This window comes from Balaenoptera physalus (assembly GCF_965194825.1).
Source record: "Balaenoptera physalus genome assembly, chromosome: 6".
Classification (NCBI taxonomy): domain Eukaryota; kingdom Metazoa; phylum Chordata; class Mammalia; order Artiodactyla; family Balaenopteridae; genus Balaenoptera; species Balaenoptera physalus.
Genome location: NC_138885.1, coordinates 124,891,426 through 124,906,807, shown reverse-complemented (window position 1 = coordinate 124,906,807; position 15,382 = coordinate 124,891,426). Strand labels below are relative to the sequence as shown.

At 41.0% G+C, this 15,382-nt stretch overlaps 1 protein-coding gene and 1 long non-coding RNA gene across 3 annotated transcripts in view; one reads left to right on the top strand and one right to left on the bottom strand.

Annotated features, from left to right (window-relative positions):
- CUL3 (cullin 3) overlaps nucleotides 1-3,950 on the top strand; it is a 124,505-nt gene extending 120,555 nt beyond the window's left edge. For both annotated transcript variants that reach the window (XM_082464615.1, XM_082464614.1), the window contains one exon: nucleotides 2,041-3,950. The gene's annotated coding sequence lies outside the window, so the exon portion shown is untranslated. The remainder of the gene's footprint in view (nucleotides 1-2,040) is intronic.
- A 2,424-nt stretch (nucleotides 3,951-6,374) lies between these two features.
- LOC309662234 overlaps nucleotides 6,375-15,382 on the bottom strand; it is a 28,073-nt gene continuing 19,065 nt past the window's right edge. The window contains exon 2 of the long non-coding RNA XR_014264608.1: nucleotides 6,375-15,168. This is a non-coding gene — a long non-coding RNA (uncharacterized lncRNA). The remainder of the gene's footprint in view (nucleotides 15,169-15,382) is intronic.

The window sequence follows — 15,382 nt, the reverse complement described above, 5'->3', positions numbered from 1 at the left end:
CCAGTTGTGGTGAGAGGGGGCTACTCTTCGTTGTGGTGCACAGGCCTCTCATTGCGGTGGCTTCTCTTCTTGTGGAGCACGGGTTTTAGGTGCGTGGGCTTCAGTAGTTGTGGCACGTGGGCTCAGTAGTTGTGGCTTGCGGGCTCTAGAGCACAGGCTCAATAGTTGTGGCACACGGGCTTAGTTGCTCGGAGGCATGTGGGATCTTCCCGGACCAGGGCTCGAACCCATGTCTTCTGCATTGGCAGGCGGATTCTTAACCACTACACCACCAGGGAAGTCCAGAAGCTGTGCTCTTAAAATACTTCTGAACACCCTTACAACCACCAACTGCTGAGGGGTGGGAAAATTTTTAAATTTTAGTCCAGCTTAGTTTGATTCCTATTTGTTTAAAACAATAATTTAAACAATTTCTAGGTTTAATGCGGTTTATTGGAGGGGGAGGGGCTGATGGCAGTCTTGCGGTTTCTCACTGCCCCCCACTCCTTGCTTCTTTCTAACATGGTATCTGGAGCATGGGGTGGGGTCAACTGGGTGTCATGTTATTTGAGGGTAAATGGAACCCCCTGATCTCAAGTTGGTCCTTGGTTGTGCACTTGGGTCTGCTGAGAGGTGGATGGTCCCCTCCTACTCTGGGCTTCCTGCTGGTGTCTGCCTCTGGAGGTGATGAATTCACAGTGTGTACTTTCTAGGATCCATCAGGGCCCAGCTGCCCCTCCCTCTTGCCTCATCAACCTCCCTTCAATGTTCACAGAGGCTGAGACCCTCACACACATCTGCTATCCCAGCTTTACCTTAAGCAATCCTTTGTCCTTACCTGCTGGTTGTCAGCTCAGCAACCCTCACCTCCAAGGATGTGAACTGGAATTGGGGCCACAGATTTAGATCCTCCCATTGTGTAACTACACTGCCTTCCCTTTTTAGACCAGGGCTACCCTGCACCTCAGACTCCTTCCACAGTCCCAGGTGGAAATAGAAGAAGCCTCATCCTCATCTTAGCACAAGTTTCCCTCAACAAGCCAAGGCTCCAGGGGAAACCAGGACATACACGGGACTCCCTCTTCCCACGACACAGTCTCCCCTGGCCTGTCTTGCTTTCCAGACACCTCCCCAGGACCAGCAGGGACTAACTCCCTTTTACTCCCTTTGTTTAATATCCTCCACCTTATGATTCCAAATTCTTGGCTAATCCCTATTGGCAGACAAAATTATTTTCTATGAACTTTGGGAGAAATTACATTTCTTCTCTACAAATGAATCTTAATAATTTTCATTTTCTAACATCTCTTGGTGGCAGATGAACACCTTGGCCTTATATATGTAGAAAAAGCGTTTTCATGCATATAAATATTTTTAAAAACATTATCTCCATTATGCTACATAAACTTTAAGGTTAAGTCTACACAGTTTTCATAAGGTAGTTATAAAGTTTACAGGTGGTAATAATAATTTTAAAAATAGAGTGGCATAATATAAAAAATAAGCAAAAATTTTAGTAAAATGTTTAGAGTTCTACTTTTTCTGATGGCCAGTGAAGCAAGATTAGACATTAATAAACAAAAAGATAACAAAATTAGTCCTATTTGGAAACTTCAGACTGCTCTTCTAAATAACTCCTGTCAGGAAATCAAAATTGAAATTATAAGCTCTTTAGAACTGAATGACATTGGGAATATTGAATATCAATAACTATGGAATTTGGCCACAATCATACACTGTAGAAAATTCAGGATTCAGTGCTCTTATTATTAAATAAGAGACTAAACATTCAATTCAAGCACGTAATAAAAATAACCACACAACAAATCTAAGGAAAGGAAAAGGATATAATAAATATAACACTAGAAATTAATTGATAGGCAAGCAAAAGTAGAAATAATGAATAAAACTAAGAGTTTGGGGAGTTCTCAAGTTCATTGGAAAGAACAAATAGAGACCACTAGTTAAAGATGCCAGATTGAACACATGTATTTAACCTCCACTCCCTCCTGAAATCCTATAAAAATGAGAACAAAGGTGTTTTTGTTTGATTTTGCACAGATTCTCAAGGTCAGAGAAGGCAGGAGAAAGCAATAACCAACTAGGATCTGCAAAGCAGATGGATAATGGCAGCTGACTTAGCAGTTCCTAGAAAGCTGAATCCTAAATCTGGCAGTAAAGAAAAATCAAGAAGCCATCTGACTTACACTACAGACTTCAAAGTCTCAGGAATTGGATGTATCCGGAACCTACGAAAGCGGATGAAAAGGTGAAGCCAAAAACTGGAGAGAGTGGGTTTCTTATCTGTTTAAGTTAGAATTTCAGTATGGTCTCCACCATCTCCACAGTCTTTTTACTGGCTCTCTCCCACCCCTAAAATTGGACTGGAGTTGTTTGTTTTCCCAGAGAGAGCAAAACAGAAGGTACCAGAACAAGTTGAGGGTGAGGATGTTTTGCGGAAAACTTGGAGGTAAATGAAAGTTGACACACTGAAGATCAGACTTGCAAACTTCTTCCCCAACAGAGCCCCCAGAATGCTGGCAGCCAGGCCGATATCCTCCAGGCAGGATGCACTGGCTTCCTCCAGGCAGAAAAACGTGCAGACTAAAGGAAGAGACACAAAGGTATTGATGTCAGGGGTGACTTAAAGAAATAGCCCAGTCAGAGCTTCTCAAGGTGAAACCCAGGCTCAGCAAGATTGACACTTGCATTCAGAGCTTCCAATCCGCTTTTTGTTTATATATTCTAACAGCCAAAGAGAAAAGCATATCATGTGAGAAACCAAGACAAACAGGGAAAAGTTACTTGGAAATCACAGAGAGACTCTCCAGAGAGAAGGAAATTTCAAAAGAACTATCAAATCTTCAGAGGGCTAAGAGAAGATACAGTATAAACAGAGTATGAACAGAATGCTCTAAGAATAAAAGTATTGAGAGAGTAAAGAAGGACTCTTAGAAATTAAAAATATCACAGAAGTGAAAGACTTGAGAGAAGGATTAGAAGATACAGTTGAGGAAATCTACTGGAAAGTAGGAAGAAAATAGTAGAGAAAAGATGATTGGAGGACTGGTCCAGGAGGTGGGGTATCCAAAATAAGAGGAGCTCCAGAATGGGAGAGCAGAAACAAACAAACAAAAATGGAGGGGAATACCATCAGAGAAAAAAAATCAAAGAAATTTTCCTAAGACTGGATGATACACCTTTTCTGGAATGGCTTACCAATTGCTCAGAATAGATCCAATCCAAAGTATATCATTATATAATTTGAACAGACTTATCACTAGAATCTATAATAATAAAAAAAAAACTCCCTACAAACAAAAGTCCAGGACCAGATGGCTTCATAGGCGAATTCTACCAAACATACAAGGAAGACTTAAACCAGTCCTGTTCAAACTCTTCCAGAAGATTGAAGAGGAGAGAATACTCCCAAAGACATTCTATGAAGTCACCATCACCCTCATACCAAAACCAAAGACACCACCAAAAAGAAAATTATAGGTCAATATCTTTGATGAATATAGATGCAAAAATTCTCAACAAAATATTAGCAAACTGAACTCAACAACACATAAAAAAGATCATACACCACGACCAAGTGGGATTCATTGCAGTCACAAGGATGGTTTAACATAACAAATCAATCAATGTGATACACCACAACAACAAAAGAAAAGACAAAAACCACATGATCATCTCAATATATACAGAAAAAGCAATAGATAAAATTCAAAGTATATCATCGTGAAATGAAATTGCAGAATACTAGGAACAATGAAAAGAGCCCACAAGCCTCCAGAGAAAGAGAGAAAGGTTTCACACAAACATCAGAATGAATTCTATTTCTTGACAGCAACATTGGAAGTTAGAAGACAATAAAGAAGTGTATTCCAAATTCACAGAAGAAAATTTTCCAATGAATGTGAGAAAAGCTACACAATATCAGCAATAAAAAAAGGAAAATTAAAACATCAATGCCTATTTTCCATTTTTATAAAGGAAAAAGTAAAAAATATTGATATTGTTCAGTGTTGGTAAAAATATAGGAAAACAGGGACTTCCCTGGTGGTCCAATGGTTAGGACTCCACGCTTCCACTGCAGGGGGAGTGGGTTCGATCCCTGGTTCGGGGAACTAAGATCCCACATGCCATGTGGAACAGCCGAAAAAAAAAAAACAAAGAGAAGGAAAACAGCTCAGTGTGCAGTTGTTTGGAATAACTAAAATACATCAGGGTCCACACTTACCTGCGGGAAGTACCGAAGGTCATTCTGGTGTCAAGCTGTCTTATTCTGGGTCTGATATGGGACATAAGAGTTAGAAAATCAAAGCATTTAATTCATTCATTATTTATCCAACAAACCTGATGTGTTTCATACTTTTATTGTATGAGGAGTGGCCTGATATAAAAAAAAATAAACAAAAACTTTTGCAAGGATTATGCACAAGTTTGTGAGGATGAGTAAGAGTCAGTCTCACTCTCAAGAAAGTCATGAGGTTCCTGTGAGTTTTGGCTTCATTTACTCAATCTGTAAAATGAAGGCATTGGAGTTGGATGACTCAGTTTCTAAAGCGCCTTCCAGACTATAATGTATATTCTTCAATAGCTAAAGTATGTTTTATAGGTGCTATACAACAGGCAAACTTTTGCATCACTATGGCATAAAGAAACCATGTTTACATTAGTCTGACTCATAGTCAATCGGGCTCTACGTGGTACAGTAGAGTCCAAGTGATTCACATTTTAGTTGTTCCGTGAAAAGGTAAGTTTATGTAAAAATTCCGACATCCGTGGTTTGAGGGGAAAAAGACAGCTTTTTTCCCCAGGAATCTCCTAAAGTCCGTATGATGCCGACCTCCTCAAAATAATGGAGCATATCCAGTTAAAATTCCAGAATCAGGGCAATTTCAGTATTTGATCACCTATTCTAAGTCCAATGGAAACATACAGAGGAAAATGAATAGCAAACTTCTTTTTTATAAGTTCAGAAGTGTTCCTTGCTGGCACATTTTAAAAAGGGATTCTAACATGAAACTAAAATATGTCTAAGGATTAAGTAAACGTGTTTAATGGAGGAAGAAAACCTCCTAGGTATTTTAACAAATGACGAAGCTGTATTGTAAATAAAAGCTTATTTAAGAGAATTTTAGGTCACATCTAAAATAAGCAAAATTAAAATCCAAACATTGTATTAAATATCCCAAAATTGGCAAGACTGAAGATTTTGAAATTTACATTTTATATGTTTATAATGTTAGTTATGGAATAAGCACATCATTTCATAAATATAGAAACAGGAAAGGGGTTGCTTTATTTGGGGAAAAAATTACTCCTTCTGGTAGTGGTTTTCAATGTGTCATCTATTAGCTGCCTCTCTCAGAATTACTTCTGATGTTTGCTAAAAAAAGCCCTGCTGTCTGAACTTCTCCCGATATCACTGAATCAGAATCTCTGAAGGGTGGACCTGGGAATTTTCATATTTCACAATATCCGCAAAGTTTTCCATCTCACACTAACATTTGAAAATATGGTCTTAGAAAGCTATTAAAGTTTGTACGTAAATGTCGTGAGCAGCTGGCATGTGTATATATTAGAGTTTGTATGTACATGTCATTTTTTATTTTTATTTATTTATTTATTTATTTTTTTATATTTTTTATTTTTGGCTGTGTTGAGTCTTAGTTTCTGTGCGTGGGCTTTCTCTAGTTGCGGCAAGCGGGGGCCACTCTTCATCGCGGTGCGCGGGCCTCTCACTATCGCGGCCTCTCTTGTTGCGGAGCACAGGCTCCAGACGCGCAGGCTCAGTAGCTGTGGCGCACGGGCTTAGTTGCTCCGCGGCATGTGGGATCTTCCCAGACCAGGGCTCGAACCCCTGTCCCCTGCATTGGCAGGCAGATTCTCAACCACTGCGCCACCAGGGAAGCCCAATGTCATTTTTTAAATGGAGATTTTTTGAGTCAAAATCCTGTATAAAAATTGTGTATTGTATTTTACATTTAATAATTTCTCTTAGGCCATTATTTCAAGCCATCAAAAATAATGTATATATATATATGTGTGTGCATATGTATGTATTTATGTGTGTGTATATGTGTGTATATATAAGTACACACACACACACAATAAATATTCACCAAGTTTCTTATGCTGCCATAAAGTTTTGTTAGGAACTTGAGTGGTTATGAGTGAGCCTGTCTAGTAGAGAACAAGGCATATCAAGGGAAGAGAGTGTGAGAGAAGGGCTGGAACCAAGAGCCTCACCTTGGCTGCTATAGTAGAGACTGAATTGCAGATTTGCCTCGGGGATGCCACACTCTGTTTCTTCACATTCATGTGAAATATGGGGAAGGCTGGGGCAAGAATATGCAGCCCTTCACATGAGCGAAGCAGGCAGATTTTCTTTTTTTCTTTTTTTAAATTTATTTATTTATTTATTTATTTTTGGCTGTGTTGGGTCTTCGTTTCTGTGCGAGGGCTTTCTCTAGTTGCGGCGAGCGGGGGCCACTCTTCATCGCGGTGCGCGGGCTTCTCACTATCGTGGCCTCTCTTGTTGCGGAGCACAGGCTCCAGACGCGCAGTCTCAGTAGTTGTGGCTCACGGGCCCAGTTGCTCCGCGGCATGTGGGATCTTCCCGGACCAGGGCTCGAACCCGTGTTCCCCTGCATTGGCAGGCAGACTCTCAACCACTGCGCCACCAGGAAAGCCCCCAGATTTTCTTGAATTCCAGAAATATGGTGGTTAAAACAGAGGGAATGATGGTGGGACTGGCAGACTGAAAACGCTTGATTTAACATGGTAGATAATAAGAAGCCACTGAAGTTTCTGAGTGAAACATCAGACAGATCCTGGAAGAACACTGGATAAGGAAGTTTAAATTAATTAGGAAAAAAAAAAGATTAAATGCCCTTTAACAATTACCATTAAAATTAATCAAAATATCCTTCGTATAAATGCTATTTGGATTTTTCCAAAGCATTTTGGTTCTAGAATATCACAGCTCTCGCCACTCTTACACGATTCACTCTTAACTCTCTCTAATTATGCTCTCCAGTTAAAAATATAGCATATCAGGACCAGTTGCTGATTTTAAACTCTTAAACTTTAAGTTGACTGCATAAAAAAGTAGGGGAAAAATTTAAGTTTGTGTAATATTTTATGTTTTAAAGTAATGAATTTCTCTGTACAGTGTCTCAAATAATATATAACGCAAATGGTTTTCTACTTAAAACACATAAATTATACATGAATTCACTTGAAGATTAATATTTTCCACCATTGAGTCTTGTCCACAGATATTTAGTTTTAATTAAAAATAGCTCCTTATAGCATTGTTGAGTTTTTGCTACATTTTTGGAAAGTGAGAGTGAATTATGGAAAGAGCAAGTTATTAATTTACAAACCACATTTCAGTGTGACCTCAGGCCAGACAGAGGTGTAATCTATCTGTTAAGCCTTATGTATGGAAGGTCTGGCCAAACTGATTGGCCCAATCAAGCTCCCGCTCTGGGTTTCGTGTGTGTGTGTGTGTGTGTGTGTGTGTGTGTGTGTGTGTGTGTGTGTATTTTGCCAACACTGAGTTCATAGGCCTTTGGTGGAGCCTGCATTTTCCAGCTTCAACACACTTGGCACCATGATCTATTGTCAGATATGGGGTTACTTGACACATTTACATGACCTGTCTGGCCTCTGAAGGCATTTGAATTGGTAACTCCTCATAAGACCTATTCCAACTCTAAAAATTGTAATAAATAAACACTTGTTGAATCCACCAGGGGTCAGCACACCAAGCATTATCACTCCAACAAGTGAGTCAATATGAGTTGAACCAAGAAAAAAATTATAGAGATTAGAAAAGCCAAATACTTTTTGAAACTTGCATATGCCCATAATTATTTTTTTCCCCTTTCAGGCAAGTTGCCTCACTTGCTTGCTTTGTACTGCTTTGATCCTGCCCTCTGAGGATCAGGAACTCAACAGGCATCAACTCTGATTTCTAGTCAAGATGACTCCGTAAGTTAGCCTTTCAACTCGTCCCCCTTGCTCCAAACCCATAGCAATGACAGATAGGTCATAAAAAGAAAAAACCATTAAGATGGACTCTGGATCAAAAACAAAACAGATTATTTCATGGACCAAAAATGGATCAGAAATGCAATACCACACAAAGACCTTCATTAAAATAATTATCAAAGGATATACTTTATTGGAAGAAAAATGAGCCTAGAGGAAAAGTATGGAATACAAAAAACAGGGGAAGCACAGAAATTGATAAAATATAAGCAAATGTTTATAGACTATTAACTGTAAAAAAAAATCTCAATTTTTCTTTGTTTTGTTTCAGGAAGTACAAAACTAAAACTCTAGATAACAATAAATTGAAGAGGTGATGCCAATGGGCAGATAAAATGTGCTAAAGGCTTTTTGGCTATTGTTGTTCAGGACAAAAACAAAATTACTGAGCATTTTGGATTATTTAGAAAACTGTGTGGTCTAATATGTATGTTAAAAAACTAAAGGCAAATAGTCAAAATATAAAAACACTATCAGTAGCTTCCTAACCATAAAAGGGGGAAATACAGAAAACTCTACTAGTTCAAGAAAATTCAGGAAAGGGGGAAGAAAAGAAAAAGATAAGTGAAGGTGAACAGAAAATCAAAACTAAGAGAGTAGAAATAATTTTTAAATCAATCAATAATCAAAAAATGGAAAATAGAATAAGCTCACTATAAAAAAGATTATATGATTAAATTAAAATGTAAAAACTAGGTATAGTCTTCTTATAAAAGATACAAATAAAATAAAACCACCCATATAAGCTTTTCAGCTAAAGAGATGGGAAAACTTGTCCCATACAAATGATAAAAACAATAACCCTAAGAATAGCAATATCAATTTCAGACAAAATACAATTTATGGCAAAAACATGGATAAAGAAGGAAAGAACTTAGTAATAAGAGGACTGTATAGTACTCATGAACTCCTATGTACCTAAAAAAAAAATGCCTTAAAATCTAGAAGGCAAAATTAACCTACATAAAGAAAATAGACAAACCTATCATTATATTGGGGGATTTTAACACATCTCTGTAAGATACTGATTGGTCACATAATAAAAAAAAGTGTGAGGGTATGGAAATAAAAAATAAAAATAACAAGTTTGATGTAATGGATTATTTTCAAAAAATCTTCAAAAATTGACAACATAATAGGTAATAAGGTCTAAACAAATTAAAAAATATATAGAAAACAGACCACATTCATTCTCTGGCTATACTGTAATTATATGAGAACTCAAGTATAAAATAGTAGCAAAATTAATAAGTAAACAATAAACAAAAGTACTAATAAAATAATAAATAATATACGTACACTTTTGGAAATTCTTCAATGCATTCCTGAATAATTTCTGAATTAATTTAAAAAGAGATCACAATGGAAATTGCAGTATATTTAAGACCAGAGTGATAATACATTTGTTACATATCAAAATTAGTTGAATGCAGCAAGAAGAATTAGAAACATTTTGTAGACTTAACTTTATGTTTTAAAGAAATTTTGAAAACAAATGAGTAATACAGCACTTAACTCAATTAGTTAGCAGAAAAATAAGTAAATATAAAGAGAGTGAAAGGAAGAAATTTTAAATAATAGGAGCAGAAAGAAACAGTGAGTATCAACAAAATCAAAAGCTAGTTTTTTGGGTTAAACTAAGAAAATGGAAAATAAAAGAGAGTAAATGCATACATATACACACACACAATCAATATTAGGAATAAAAAAAAGAACACAGCTATAGATTTAATGGAAAATTTCAAAACCACACATGAACATTAAAATCTTTGATGAACTAAAAAAAACTTTGATAAAATATTTACTTTTCTAAAAAAAAATATGAATGTCAAAAACTGACCCAAGAAGACAAAGAACTTCTGAATAAACCAATAACCATGGCAGAAACTGAATTAGTAATCAAAAGGTTCTCCTGGCATTCTCCTCCACCCCCTCAAAAAAACACCAGGCCAGCTGATTATACTGGGGGTGGGATGGGAGGGGTGGTCTTACTAAACTTTCAAGGAGCATTTATTCTATTTTAAACCATTTCAGAGGAAAAAAAGAGAAGGAAATTATCTAGCTAATTTTATGAGACTAATATAGCCTTGGTACCAAGACACAACAAGAACAGTACAAGGAAAAAAAGGCATAGGCAAAGTACAAGTATGATTTAGATGCAAAAATCCTAATTAAAATACCAGAAGATTGAATTCAGAATTAGATGTATGTAAAAGGCCAAAGTGGAAACTTAAAAATGCCTTTTTTGACCTGGCCTCAGAGGTCACACCCCACTGTTTTCTCCTGGTCACGCTCACCAGCCCTGATTCAGTGCCTGAGTCGCCTACACCAGGCGCCTTACAGCAGGAGCAAGGAACGCTGAGGGCCACCTTGGGACTGGCTACTACAACCAAGTGCCGTTTTGGAAATTGAAGAATTACATAGCATATTAGTTTCTCTAAGAAGTGTTAAAGTGTTTGATTTTTTTTTTTAAGTCCAGTATTTGTTTAGTCCGTATCTGACATGGGATCCTTTTATTCACCTAACACCTATTGATTCCCACATAGTGCACTTTAAGAAATCTGCTTTCAGCTTTTTAGTTGAAGGGAGTATTAAAGGACCCAGTGTTCATAGCACCTTAGAAATACGACAACCTTTTGTAAAATATCTTCCTTTCGAATTTTTTGAGTGTTTGGTATGTAATGGAACATCTGATTTGTTTTTGGAGGCTCAGCAGTGAAAGCCCGATCTTAAGCGGTCCAGCTTCCCTTTCTGTTCAGGTGTAGGTGGGCTCATCTCTTTAAAGTCAAGGTTGCATAGATTCTCTAGCTCCCAGGTGTGAGCACAGGTCTGAAGGGGGCGCTGGGGGAAGCCTTCCCCGGGGCTTCTGGAAATGGGTGGAAGGTAGAGTCAGAAACTCCTAAGTCCATTTCAGCTCCTAAGATTCCATGATTCCGACTTCAGTTAATGCCTTTGGGTTCTCCCTTCCCGCTCCTGGCCTCTTGCTTGTTCGTCAACAAAAGGTATCAGCACTTTGAAAGACACGCTTCCTTTACCGCATGATGTCACTCTAAGAAAATTAATAACTCCCAGTGAGCCTGGCCGCGAGTTTTATATGTGGAAGATTCCCAAGAATCTTCCCCATGAAACATGTTGTTCTAGAGGAGAGGAAGGTCACAGCCAAAGTGGCATGAGAGAGGAAAGGGGTGCTACACGCGGTTAGTCCGAAAATAATCATTATGAAAGGAAAAAGGCGGGTCAAATGAAAATACTACGCTCCGCCTAGAGGGAGTAGGGGTTTCATCCTTCGGACTCTCGCCTCCAGGAAGCCTTCCGGGATAGCGCCACCTCCCCGCGGCCCCATCAGGGCCCGGATGGGTCAGGTCCCCGGCGGCCTCGGCTCGGCGTGGCCTGGCTCTCGGTCTCGCTCCGAGCTAGGGCGCAGGCCAGGGGGGCTTGGCGCCCGCGGCCGGGCGGGGGTCCCGGCAGCCGCAGGCGGCGACCACGAACGGGCGCAGGGACCTGGGCGCTGGTTCCAGTCCGGCGACGACCGGGCGGAACGGCTCGAGGGGGACCGAGGAGACCGCAGAGCGACGGCGGCGGCTGCCCCAGCGGATCCGGCGGAGGGGAGCTTCTCGCCGCCCTCTGGTCCCGGGGGTTTGCCGGCGGCTTCCACGTGGCCGGGGCGGACCGGCAGGGCGGGGTGCTGGAGTGGCGTGGCCCGAGCCTGGGCGGGCGGGAGGCCGAAGTCCTTGTCCCGCCTACGGTGAGACTCGCCCGGGCACCGATGGGACGCGCGTCCCCGGACTCGGCCCGCGGGAGAGACGGGCAGGAGATGGGCTGGGGGGGGATCCTGGCCTGGCTTCACCTCCGACTGCGGCCTGCGAGATGCCCGGGGCGTCGGCTTCTTTTTCCTTCCTCTCTGTCGCTGACTGTGGCTCCGGGGTCTCTGACTTTGTCGGATTGCCCAGTTATTCTGATTCCTGAGTCATGACTTGGTGCCCTTTCTTTGGCTTCGCATTTTGAATTCTCCTGCCATCCATCTCCCCTGAGCTCAACCCCCATCCTCATCTTTAACAGTACACAGAGGTCACAGTTGCGCCTTACTTAAAGACCCGCCCAGCCTCCGCCCGGACCCCCTTTCTAAGTCCATCATGAAAAGATCCAGAAGCGGGGTTAGAGACCAGGTCCTCTAAGTGGGTTCTCAAACTGGGCCCCGTGATCACCCGACCCCATCCATCTCCTTTGGACGGGAGTTTGTGGAAATCCACCCTTTGGCCCATTTCTATTTTTTCCCCTTGTGGTTATGATTGTTTTCTCCTGGGTACTAAAAAGCTGTTTCCTTATTTCTTCCCTTTGTACTAAAAGGTGAGTGGTGATACCAGCGCTATTGATAAAGGAAGAGAGGTGCGAGGGGGGTGGCTGGGAGGGAGACCACAGGGATTAGAATGAAAGGCCGGAGGTTCAGGTGCACCACCTGGGCTGGAAGAGAACGTGCAGCTCCAAGCAACTGCAGTGCCCTGGGTGATGTTTCTCCTCTCCCATTTCTAACTTGGGGTGATCATGTTTTGCTCCATATGGGCTACCTTGTTATGGGTTACTTATGTAATGACGAGCCAATGAAAAGAAAAAGTCAGTGGTGACTTTGCCATCTGCTTGCCAAATTAATACCTCAGAGGATAAAGGCTCAAGTTAGAGGGGACCTGCCCCCAGGTAACCTCAATAACTGTGTGGCGGGATAGGAAGTAAACTGCAGAAATAGCCCACCTGTTTGAATCGTGACACTAATCAACAAGATTCAAATATGTGGCTTAAGTAGCCACAGACAGTCCGTAGACCAGACCATGGGCCAGCAAACAAAATGCACAAGAGTCTTTAGGTCACAGCTTTAAGCTGAAGAGAGGACTGGGCAAAAGAAAAAGAAAAACGAGGAGAAAAAACCGAAAGCATCAAGAGTTGAACTGAGAAGTGAAGAAAGGCGATTATGGGTAAAACTAGTTCAAGAATTATCACTTTAATGAATTGGATGGTTGCTCGTCAGCCAAAGATGGGAAATGTTTGTGGTTTTAATAATGAATCCTACAAAGTATTTTCTAGACTGAGGGTATTTTCATCCCACCCCTCTCTTCTTTGCAATATGACCTAACAGGGGAACATGGCAGGGTCAAAATGCATCAGTTTGAATCCTAACTCAGGCCCTTCCAGGCTGCATTACCCCGTGGGGTGGGCGTGTGTGTGTGTGTGTGTGTGTGTGTGTGTGTGTGTTTGTGTGTGTGTGTGTGTGTGGCGGGAGGAGTTACCTCTCGGAGCCTCTGCTGGTTCATTAGCCAAATAGGATTGTGTGGGAATTAGATGATAAACAGTGAACAGTGCCTCTGTACACCTGGTAGCTGCTATCAACAAATATAATAGCCATTACTGAAAATCACAGTTCATAATAATAAACTATTTTGGTAGAAATCCTGCCATGGCTTTAATAGGCACTCATTACGTATTTTTAAAGAATAAATGAATGACCCTAATTTATAAGTAATACTGTTCTATGTCTTGTGTTTAGTCACAGACGTCCTGTTTTATCCTGAAGGCAATATTACACAAACTAAAATACTGGCATTTACTTAGTTTTGATTTGCTCTTTCTAAGAATAATAGAAAAACTTACAGACTGTGGCATAAAGAAGCTGGTACACCTCTGTAATGAAACGTATGATAAGTTAAACAGAACAAAAGAATGAGAAAGGGGAACACCGGACTGCATGGAGTCAACAGCTTGTCACTAATTCCATGTTGACTTCAGGGGTTTCCCAATTTGTTTGTCATTCTCAAGGTCAATTTCTAGCTTTCCAAGGATTCAAAGGCACTTTGGAATGTTAGTAGAAGGTATTCTTCTTGCCCCTGGAATCCTTACATCCCAGGGGCTTTTGGGGAGAGGGGAGAATAATTAAATAGTAAGTAAATTAATAGTGCTCTCATTCTGCTGTCAGGGGTCCTACAATGGGATTTACATTACAAAGGTGGAATTTACATTATAAAGGAGTCCCTTAGGTGTTTTATAACTAAATCCTTTTAGGCAAAGACTGGTAAAGACTTGCGCTGACTAAATGTTCTTTATAAAGCATCCCAATTCCAAATAAAACTAAGTGAACAGTGATATGATGAATGCTTTTTGGAGTAAATCTCAAAGGATTTGTTAGGTGGGAGGGCAGGGCAGTGGTGGGGGCCAAGCTGGGTGGGATGTACGAACAAAAGCCTCTAAAGCGAGATGTGACCATGGAGAAGAGCGTCCTTCCGTTATGTAACGGGAAGAGCCAAATCTGACTACGGGTTGGATCTGTTTCTTTTACTTTAACATTCGCTTCCTGTCGCTTTTGTTCACTAAAAGGATACCGTCTATACATAATGGCCTGCCTCGGGGAACCCTGCCCCTCTGCCTGAATGTTAAACCAAAGTGCCTTTGTTCAGGGAAACATCGGACCCTGTCCACCTGTGGATGGCTGCCATTAAGAAATTAACGCATCCCCTCCCCGAGGTTGGCCATTCCAGGGCATATTTGCAAAACTTATGGGTTTTTTACTTCACTTCCTCATCTCCTCCCCCTCTCTGTGCTATAAAAGAAACTGGCATCCAAATCCTGATAAGACGGTTATTTTGAGACTTTAGTCTGCCATCTTCTCGGTCTGCCGGCTTTCCGAATAAAGTCGTCTTCCGTGCCTCAACACCTCGTCTCTGATTTATTGGCCTGTCATGCGGCGAGCAGAGCGAGCTTGGACTTGGTAACAGTTAAGAGTCGCTGTATCTGGTGGCCGAGTGCTGGCGCGTAGAGGTGGGAGATGGGAGAATTGCGCTGAGGATATAGGAATTCACTCACAAATGAAAAGGGGATGAGGGGAAAAGGCGTGGGCTGCTGTGAATAAACCTTACAGCAGGAATTTCAGCGTGATCAGGAGCACACGGGAAAAAGAATGACAGAGCTCACAAGGAAGTTGGTGTGTCTTCGGTGGCAGCTCCAGAACTTCCAGGGTGGGGAGGCGATTGGGGGTAGCCCCCTCCTTCGGGACACCGAAGAGTATTTGTCTGGAAGCTCTCTGCAGGGCAAACACCGATTTTACTTAGACTACATCTTTATTCAGAGTGGCTCGCTCTAGATTAAAGAGATAGGAGTAACTAATGCACTGCCCCCTCCCAAGCACCTCATTATTATTTAGATTGTTGCGATTAAAAAAAAAAAAGGTAATTGCCCAAAGAATTAGTTTTTGTTATAAAGATATTACGGAAATTAGGGCCCTAGTTATCTCCCACAGAAGCCCAGCAGCCCTCACAGAGACCAGACAAGAATCACGGTCGGTGGCAGAGCA